We start from the raw sequence: 10124 nt of genomic DNA, 5'->3' as shown, positions 1-10124 counted from the left end.
CCATCACTTTGCAGCTTAAAATGAAGGACATTATGTTTCCATATTTGTTTGTGTGTGCAGAAGAATGTCTACTAAATGGGTCAATTCTGCCCTTTCTCAGCAAATGACTTCTAAAACTTTCTAGTTTTCTTGAAAACATTAGAATTAACAATGGTCATTTCTCTAGTTTTCAATTCTTTACTGGGGCTCTTTTCTTACTTAATGTTTATTAAATAAATTACTATGTCTTGGTATTTTCTCTTTGACCCTGCCTTCCTGGCACTAGACTACTGAGTTGGATGTTGGCTATGACTGGGCAAATAATGTCTACTGTTACTTTTAAGCAAGGTGATATATATATCACCTTGTGTATATACATATGGAACTTCTCCAAATAAGGTTTTTGATCTTGGTTTTCCTAGAATCCATGAATCATATGTACCCTATAAACCTCATTTCAGATTAATCTAAACATCATTCTCTGCTCCTACAACTAAATTTCTGAACACTGATTGGAAAAGTCATTTGCTTGGCTGCAAAATGTTACTAAGAATTTAAACTACTCCATCCATGTTAGAATCCAAGGCTTTTTAAGCCCATGCTATTGCTGTTACTTTCGAAGTGTGGTTTCAGTGATGATAATGAGAATAGCCCATAAGCTCCTCCAAAAATGTTCACTTTTGCTTACTTTTTGAATTGTCCAGTCAATTGCTAGCCTTCACTACTCTAATAACAGCACGACTTTCCCTTTCACACTGTCCCTTTCCTTGTAGCCACTGAAAAGAAACTTGGTTACTTCTGGAGAAAAAGCCAGCAGAAGATGAAGAATTGGATAAAGGACAAAACATGAATTTTGGAGCATATGGGTGTATTCTGGATATTTGTCCTTTATCAGATCTACTATTTGCAAATATTTTTTCCCATTCTGTAAGTTGCCTTTTTACTCACTTGATAGTGTCCTCTGACACACACAATTTTTAATTTTGATTTTTTCATGTCTTATTAGAAAAATTTTGCCAAATCCAATGTTATGGAGATTTCCCTGTATGTTTTATTCTAAGAGTTTCAGAGTTTTGGTCCCAAATTTAGGCCTTTGATCCATTTTGAGTTAATTTTTGTTATATAGTAAAAATGGTTCAATTTAATTCTTTTCTATGGGGATATCCAGTTTTCCCAAAACCATTTGTTGAAAAGTCTGTCCTTTCCCAATTGAATGGTCTTGGCACACTTGCTGAAAACCAATTGACCACTTGAGCTCATTTTTAAAAAAGAGTTTACAGCTTCTGAGAAGAATAGAGATCTTTTTTAAAAAAACATTATGCACCAAAAAGGATTGAATTCGCAGTGTTTGTTATACAGAATTGATAAGCATCCAGACAGACCCTGGATCTAATTTTTGGGATCAAGATTTTAAAGGTATGAATTGAGCTTTCATAGTTTAAAAAATGTTAGTATGCATTAGTGTGCTCAGGCTGTCATAACACAATGCCCTAGACTGGGTGGCTTAAACAGCAGAAATCAAATTTTTGCAGAGTTCTGGATATTGGAAGTCCAAGATCAAAGTGCCAGCATCTGGTGAGGGCTCTGTCCTTGGGATGCAAATGGTCACTTTCCTATGGTGTCCTCACCAGTAGAGAGAGAGAGCAAGCAAGCTCTGGTGTCTCATCTTCTTATTATCTAGGCACCAGCTTTATAGGATTAGGGCTTACCCTATTACCTCATTTGACCTTAATTACCTCCTCATAGGTTCTGTATCCACACCTAATCACATTGGGGGTTAAGGATTCAACATCTACATTTCAGGAGGACACAGGCATTCAGTTTATAACAAACAAACAAACAAGTAGGGAGTTCATCCCTTTGGGTCTTCATGCTAGCTTGTACACAAGAAGGAAGCATATTTTCCTAGTGCTGCGAAATACAGTGTCAGGTACCTTAGAACCAAGAAACTTAGTGCTGGAAGGGGCCACAGAGGTGATCCAGTGTACTCATCCCATTGAACTGGGTGAGGAAACTACACCTGAGGTGATGGACTTTGTGTAATACAAGGTCATGCAGCCAATAAGTCAGACTCGTTTTGAACCAGTTTTGTAACTCTAAATTTATTGCTCTTTCCAGACTGAAAACATTTAAAATTCCACATCCTCTTTTTTGCCTTGTTAGAAATCTTGTGAAATTCTCTTTGCCCTAATGGCATGTAACATGTTCAGGCAGGAAGAAGGAGTCTTTGTGTTTCATGAAATCATGAGTATTTCTCACAGATAGAATAGGAGCAGTCTGGTCAATTTATCTTTTTCCTTGCTGGCAAGAGTTTCAGACTCTTGGCTTCCAACTGCATGTAGACGGGTATCAGAGTTGCTATCATAATCAAGAAAAAAAATGTTTGAATGTTGCCAGTGCAAAGAAATGGTGGAGAACATTTTATTTCATGAAACCTTGAAAAGTCATTTTTTCATAATGCTGAGTTGCTGGAGTGTTCATTCGTTCTGTTGAATAAAAGTACATCTCTACTTATTAGCTGGAAGGCTTGAGTTCTGTTAAGGTTTTGTGTCTAGGACTAATGTGGACAAAGGAGTTCAACTCTAGTCAGTTTCCTCTGTGGTACACATTTTGGGGTCCTGAGCAGATACAGAAAGTAATAGGGCTTTAATGCCATGTTATTATGGAACCCATTCGACTAAGCAAATGAAAGATGTACTTCTCAGTATTTCATCTTCATGTCTACTGAAAATATGTATATATAAATATTCTAGCTAAGACTCTACTCAATTTGAGGCAAGTTCATGAGCCCTCTGTTAGCTGGTATAGATGAGATTGTCTGTTTTTCCTTGACATTCAACAATTCCACTCTTTTAATCTTTCTGGCATGCAAAAATTCCGAATCTCTGCAGCTAGGCTATGTATGGCTGATGTCATTCCCACACATGGGTGAAGCCCACTCCACATACATTATGGAAAGCAGCTCGTGTTAGTATTTAAACACCGCAACTTGTCTCCCTGCCAAGGGAAGTTCAGGGCCTCTAATAAGCCCCATGTGTGGGGGAAACTTGTTTGGATTTTGGAATTTGCCAGTTTCTGTAGAGGAATGTCCTATGAAAATACAGTTCTGTATTGGTCACCATGGCATCACTTTGTCACAGTTCAAGTGCATTTGAGGGTTTAATATTCTTTGAGGAATGTCTTCTTTTTTTACATTCATATAATATTGTACCCTACTAGAAAGGCAGTGAGCAGCTCATCTTGGTTTGCTAAGAATCGCAGCCTTAGAACCCCTCTGAGTCTCAGCTTCTTCACCTAAATCCTGCAGAAGTTTTAGCTCTGATGCTTTACGGTTTGCCAGCAATCAAGTGCTCCCACTACTTGTTAATCTTTACTTTAAAATTTTTCAATTCTTAGTTGCTTACTCTGCGTCATCCACCTTCAGCTCTTGATAAACCATGCCCATCTCTTCTTTTACCACTTTTACTTTGAATTTCTTCCTGTCTATGGAGAAAGCCATTGCATCTGGCTGATGGTTCCATTAATGATGCACATTCCCTCTTCTCTGAGCCCCATTACTCTTTGGAATTCATGACTTCTATTACACATTCTGAAGAAGCCCCTTTCAGGTCACAAATGACCATGCTCAGCCTACAAGCTTTCCAGGGGAAAACCAAGCAGGCTATCAAATCCCCCTTCCTCACCACCACAGGTTGGCGAAGATCTTATAGAACAGAGAGAGAGGCATAAAGCTAACGCAGCATAGCACAGATACTCTGAAGTCAATTCTAGACAATACAGTGATGGAGGTATTTTGCAGAAAGCACACACTGGAAGAAAGCAAACCTCTAGATTATAATGTTTCACTACTTTTCTAAAGAGGAAGGATTTAAGTTAGTATTAGCACCACATATATTATTTGGTATTTGTGGTAGATACATTTATTATTAAATTGCCAATTTAGTAAACATGCTGCATATTTAAGTTTAGGAATTTCCAATTAATCTTAGTTTTTTAAAAAAAGTTATAGACTAGAAATTTGTTTTTAATATCAACAGTTAATTCTTATTCAGAAGTTATAAAGATCCAGGCACCATACTAACTGAATGCCTTATATTTCTTGGAGGTAATGCTTAAAGAATAGGGAAAAGTAAAAATAACACTATTCTAGTTTTGTCAATGGCCATGACCACTAAGCCACCAGAGCACACAGAAACATGAGGATGTTTTGAAAAAAGATGATGAATTCTGTTTTGAGCATTGTATTAGTCTGTTTTCACACTGCTTTAAAGAACTACCTGAGACTGGGTAATTTATAAAGAAAAGAGATTTAATTGACTCATAGTTCCAAATGGCTGGGGAGGCCTTTGGACATTTACAATCATGATGGAAGGCAAAGGGGGAAACAAGGCATGTCTTACATGATGTCAGGAGACAGAGAGAGAGAAATTGCTACACACTTTTAAACTATAAGATCTTGTGAGAACTCACTATCATGAGAACAGCATGGAGGAAACCACCCCAGTGATCCAATCACCTCCCACTAGGTCCCTCCCTCACATGTGGGGATTACAATTAGGGACGAGATTTGGGTGGGGACACAGAATCAAACTGTATCAAGCATATTAAGATTGAGGTCTTGGTGGTACAAAGAGATGGAGATATCTAGGCATTCATCATAGTCTGAAACTTGAAGAAGAGGCTAAGGCTATATACATTTGAAAGTGATTGACATACAAACGTAAATTAGCTGAAAATTGGGATTAGGGTAGGTCATTCAGAGTAGGCCTGATGGAAAATAAAATGAAGAAAATCTAAGATGGAACCCCAAAGAAAGCAACATTTAAGAAGAATCTTTGGGTCACTTCCAAGATGGCTGAATAGGAAGAGCTCTGGTCTGCAGCTCCCAGTGAGACTGACGCAGAAGATGGGTGACTTCTGTGTTTCCAGCTGAAGTACTGGTTCATCTCACTGGAACTGGCTGGACAGGGGGTGCAGCCCACGGAGGGCGAGCCGAAGCAGGGTGGGGCATCACCTCACCTGGGAAGTGCAAATAGTCTGAGTATTCCCTTTCCTAGCCAAGGGAAGCTGTGACAGGCTGTACCTGGAAAAACGGAAAACTCCCACCCCAATACTGCCCTTTTTGACAGTTTTAGCAACCAGCAGACCAGGAGATTCCCTCCCGTGCCTGGCTCAGTGGGTCCCATGCCCACGGAGCCTTGCTCACTGCTAGTGCAGCAGTCTGAGATTGACCTGCGAGGTTGCAGCCTGGTGTGGGGAGGGGTGTCCACCATTGCTGAGGCTTGAGTAGGTAAACAAAATGGCCAGGAAACTCAAACTGGGTGGAACCCACCACAGCTCAGCAAGACCTACTGCCTCTATAGACTCTACCTCTGTGGGCAGGGCATAGCTGAACAAAATACAGCAGACAACTTCTGCAGACTTAAATGTCCCTGTCTGACAGCTCTGAAGAGAGCAGTGGTTCTCCCAGCATGGCGGTCAAGCTGTCAGAATGAAAAGATTGTCTCCTCAAGTGAGTCCCTGACCCCTGTGTTGCCTGACTGGGAGATACCTCCCAGTAGGGGCTGACAGACACCTCATACAGGAGGGTGCTCCTCTGGGGCAAAGCTTCCAGAGGAAGGATCAGGAAGCAATATTTGCTGTTCTGCAATATTTGCTGTTCTACAGCTTCCACTGGTTATACCCAGGCAAACAGGTCTGGAGTGGAACTCCAGCAAACTCCAACAGACCTGCAGCTGAGAGGCCTGACTTTTAGAAGGAAAACTAACAAACAGAAAGGAATGGCATCAACATCAATAAAAAGGACATCCACACCAAAACTCCATCTGTAGGTCACCAACATCAAAGACAAAAGGTAGATAAAACCAAAAAGATGGGGAGAAATGAGAGTAGAAAAGCTGAAAATTCCAAAAACAGAACACTTCTGCTCCAAAGGATTGCAGCTCCGTGTCAGCAACAGAACAAAACTGGACAGAGAATGACTTTGACGAGTTGACAGAAGTAGGCTTCAGAAGATCAGTAATAACAAACTTTCTGAGCTAAAGGAGCATGTTTTAACCCATCGCAAGGAAGCTAAAAACCTTGAAAAAAGTTTAGACAAATGGCTAACTAGAATAAACAGTGTAAAGAAGACGTTAAATGATCTGATGGAGCTGAAAACCACAGCACAAGAACTTGGTGACACACGCACAAGCTTCAGTAGCTGATTTGATCAAGTGGAAGAAAGGATATCAGTGATTGAAGATCAAATTAATGAAATTAAGTGAGAAGACAAGGTTAGAGAAAAAAGAAACAAACAAAGCCTCCAAGAAATATGGGACTATGTGTAAAGACCAAATCTACATTTGATCAGTGTACCTGAAAGGGCTGGGGAGAATGGAACAAAGTTGGAAAACACTCTTCAGGATATTATCTGGGAGAACTCCCCTAACCTAGCAAGGCAGGCAAACATTCAAATTCAGGAAATACAGAGAACACCACAAAGATACTCCTTGAGAAGAGGAACCCCAAGACACATAATCGTCAGATTCACCAAGGTTGAAATGAAGGAAAAAATGTTAAAGGCAGTCAGAGAGAAAGGTCTGGTTACCCACAAAGTGAAGCCCATCAGACTAACAGTGGATCTATCTGCAGAAACTCTACAAGCCAGAAGAGAGTGGGGGCCAATATTCAACATCCTTAAAGAAAAGAATTTTCAACCCAGAATTTCATATCCAGCCAAACTAAACTTCATAAGTGAAAGAGAAATACAATCCTTTACAGACAAGCAAATGCTGACAGATTTTGTCACCAGCAGTCCTGCCTTACAAGAGCTCCTGAAGGAAGCACTAAACATGGAAAGGAACAACAAGCACCAGCCACTTGTAAAAACATGCCAAATTGTAAAGACTATTGATGCTGTGAAGAAACTGCATCAAATAATGGTCAAATAACAAGATAACATCATAAAGACATGATCAAATTCACACGTAACAATATTAACCTTAAATGTAAATGGGCTAAATGCCCCAATTAAAAGACATAGACTGGCAAATTGGATAAAGAGTCAAGACCCATCAGTGTGCTGTATTCAGGAGACCCATCTCACATGCAGAGACACCCATAGGCTCAAAATAAAGGGATGGTGGAAGATCTACCAAGCAAGTGGAAAGCAAAAAAAAGCAGGGGTTGCAATCCTAGTCTCTGATAAAACAGACTTTAAATCAACAAAGATCAACAGAGACAAAGAAGGCCATTACATAATGGCAAAAGGATCAATTCAACAAGAAGAGCTAACTATCCTAAATATATATGCACCCAATACAGGAGCACCCAGATTCATAAAGCAAGTCCTTACAGACCTACAAAGAGACTTAGACTTCCACACAATAACAATGGGAGACTTCAACACTCCACTGTCAGTATTAGACAGAACAACAAGACAGAAGGTTAACAAGGATATCCAGGATTTGAATTCAGCTCTGCACCAAGCAGACCTAATAGACATCTACAGAACTCTCCACCCTAAATCGACAGATAAAACATTCTAATCAGCACCACATCGCACTTATTCTAAAATTGACCACATAGTTGGAAGTAAAACACTCCTCAGCAAATGTAAAAGAACAGAAATCACAACAAACTGTCTCTCAGACTACAGTGCAATCAAATTAGAGCTCAGGATTAAGAAATTCACTCAAAACCACATAACTACATGGCAACTGAACGACCTGCTCCTGAATGGCTGCTGGGTAAATAACAAAATGAAGGCAGAAATAAAGATGTTCTTTGAAACCAATGAGAGCAGAGACACAACATACCAGAATCTCTGGGAAACATTTAAAGCAGTGTGTAGAGGGAAATGTATAGCACTAAAGGCCCTCAAGATAAAGCAAGAAATATCTAAAATCAACACCCTTAAAATCATAATTAAAAGAACTAGAGAAGCAAGAGCAAACAAATTCAAAAGCTAGCAGAAGGTGAGAAATAACTAATATCAGAGCAGAACTAAAGGAGATAGAAACACAAAAAACTCTTCAAAAAATCAATGAATCCAGGAGCTAGTTTTTTGAAAAGATCAGCAAACTAGATAGACCACTAGCAAGACTAATAAAAAAGAAACAAGAGAAAAATCAAATAGATGCAATAAAAATGATAAAGGAGATATCACCACTGATCTCACAGAAATACAAACTACCATCAGAGAATACTGTAAACACCTATACTCAAATAAACTAGAAAATCTAGAAGAAATGGATACATTCCTGGACAATGCACCCTCCCAAGACTAAACCAGGAAGAAGTTGAATTTCTGAATAGACCAGTAACAGGTTCTGAAATTGAGGCACTAATATCCTACCAACCAAAAAAATTCCAGGACCAGACAGATTCACAGTCGAATTCTACCAGAGGTACAAAGAGGAGCTGGTACCATTCCTTAGGAAACTATTCCAATCAATAGAAAAAGAGAGAACCCTCCCTAACTCATTTTATGAGGGCAGCATCATCCTGATACCAAAGCCTGGCAGAGACACACACAAAAAAAGAGAATTTTAGACCAATATCCCTGATGAACATCGATGCAAAAATCCTCAATAAAATACTGGCAAACTGAATCCAGCAGCACATCAAAAAGCTTATCCACCACAATCAAGTCGGTTTTATCCCTAGGATGCAAGGCTGGTTCAACATACACAAATCAATAAATGTAATCCATCACATAAACAGAACCAACGACAAAAACCACATGATTATCTGAATAGGTGCAGAAAATGTCTCCAACAAAATTCAACATCTCTTCATGCTATAAACTCTAAATAAACTATTTATTGATGGAACGTATCTCAAAATAATAATAGCTATTTATTACAAACCCACAGTTAGTATCATACTTAATGGGCAAAAACTGGAAGCATTCCCTTTGAAAGCCATCATGAGACAAGAATGACCTTTCTCACTACTCCTCTTCAACATAGTGTTGGAAGTTCTGGCCAGGGCAATCAGGCAAGAGAAAGAAACAAAGGCCATTCAATTAGGAAAAGACGAAGTCAAATTGTTCCTGTTTGCAGATGACATGATTGTATATTTAGAAAACCCCATCGTCTCAGCCCAAACTCTCCTTAAGCTGATAAGCAACTTTTGCAAAGTCTCAGGATACAAAATCAATGTGCAAAAATCACAAGCATTCTTATACAACAGTAACAGACAAACAGAGAGCCAAATCATAAGTGAACTCCCATTCACAATTGCTACAAAGAGAATAAAATACCTAGGAATCCAACTTACAAGGGATGAGAAGGACCTCTTCAAGGAGAACTACAAACCACTGCTCAATGAAATAAAAGAGGACACAAATAAATGGAAGAACATTCCATGCTCATGGATAGGAAGAATCAATATTGTGAAAATGGCCATACTGCCCAAGGTAATTTATAGATTCAATGCCATCCCCATTAAGCTACCAATGACTTTCTTCACAGAATTGGAAAAAAACTACTTTAAATTTCATATGGAACCAAAAAAGAGTCCGCATTGCCAAGACAATCCTAAGCCAAAAGAACAAAGCTGGAAGCATCACGCTACCTGACTTCAAACTATACCACAAGACTACAGTAACCAAAACAGCTTAGTACTGTTACCAAAACAGAGATATAGACCAATGGAACAGAACAGAGGCCTGAGAAATAACATCACACATCCATAACCATCTGATCTTTGACAAATCTGACAAAAACAAGAAATGGAGAAAGGATTCCCTATTTAATAAATGGTGCTGGGAAAACTGGCTAGCCATATGTAGAAAGTTGAAACTGGATCCCTTCCTTACACCTTATACAAAAATTAACTCAAGATGGATTAAAGACTTAAATGTAAGACCTAAAACGATAAAAACCCTAGAAGAACACCTAGACAATACCATTCAGGACCTAGGCATGGGCAAAGACTTCATGACTAAAACACCAAAAGCAATGACAACAAAAGCCAAAATAGACAAATGGTATCTAATTAAACTAAAGAGCTTCTGCACAGCAAAAGAAACTATCATCAGTGTGAATAGGCAACCCACAGAATGGAAGAAAATTTTTGCAATCTACCCATCTGACAAAGTGCTAATATCCAGAATCTACAAAGAACTTAAACAAATTTACAAGAAACACATAAACAAC

The sequence above is a fragment of the Colobus angolensis genome, unplaced genomic scaffold, assembly GCF_000951035.1.
Source record: "Colobus angolensis palliatus isolate OR3802 unplaced genomic scaffold, Cang.pa_1.0 Scaffold266, whole genome shotgun sequence".
Taxonomy (NCBI): Eukaryota; Metazoa; Chordata; class Mammalia; order Primates; family Cercopithecidae; genus Colobus; species Colobus angolensis.
This window is presented reverse-complemented; position numbering follows the sequence as displayed.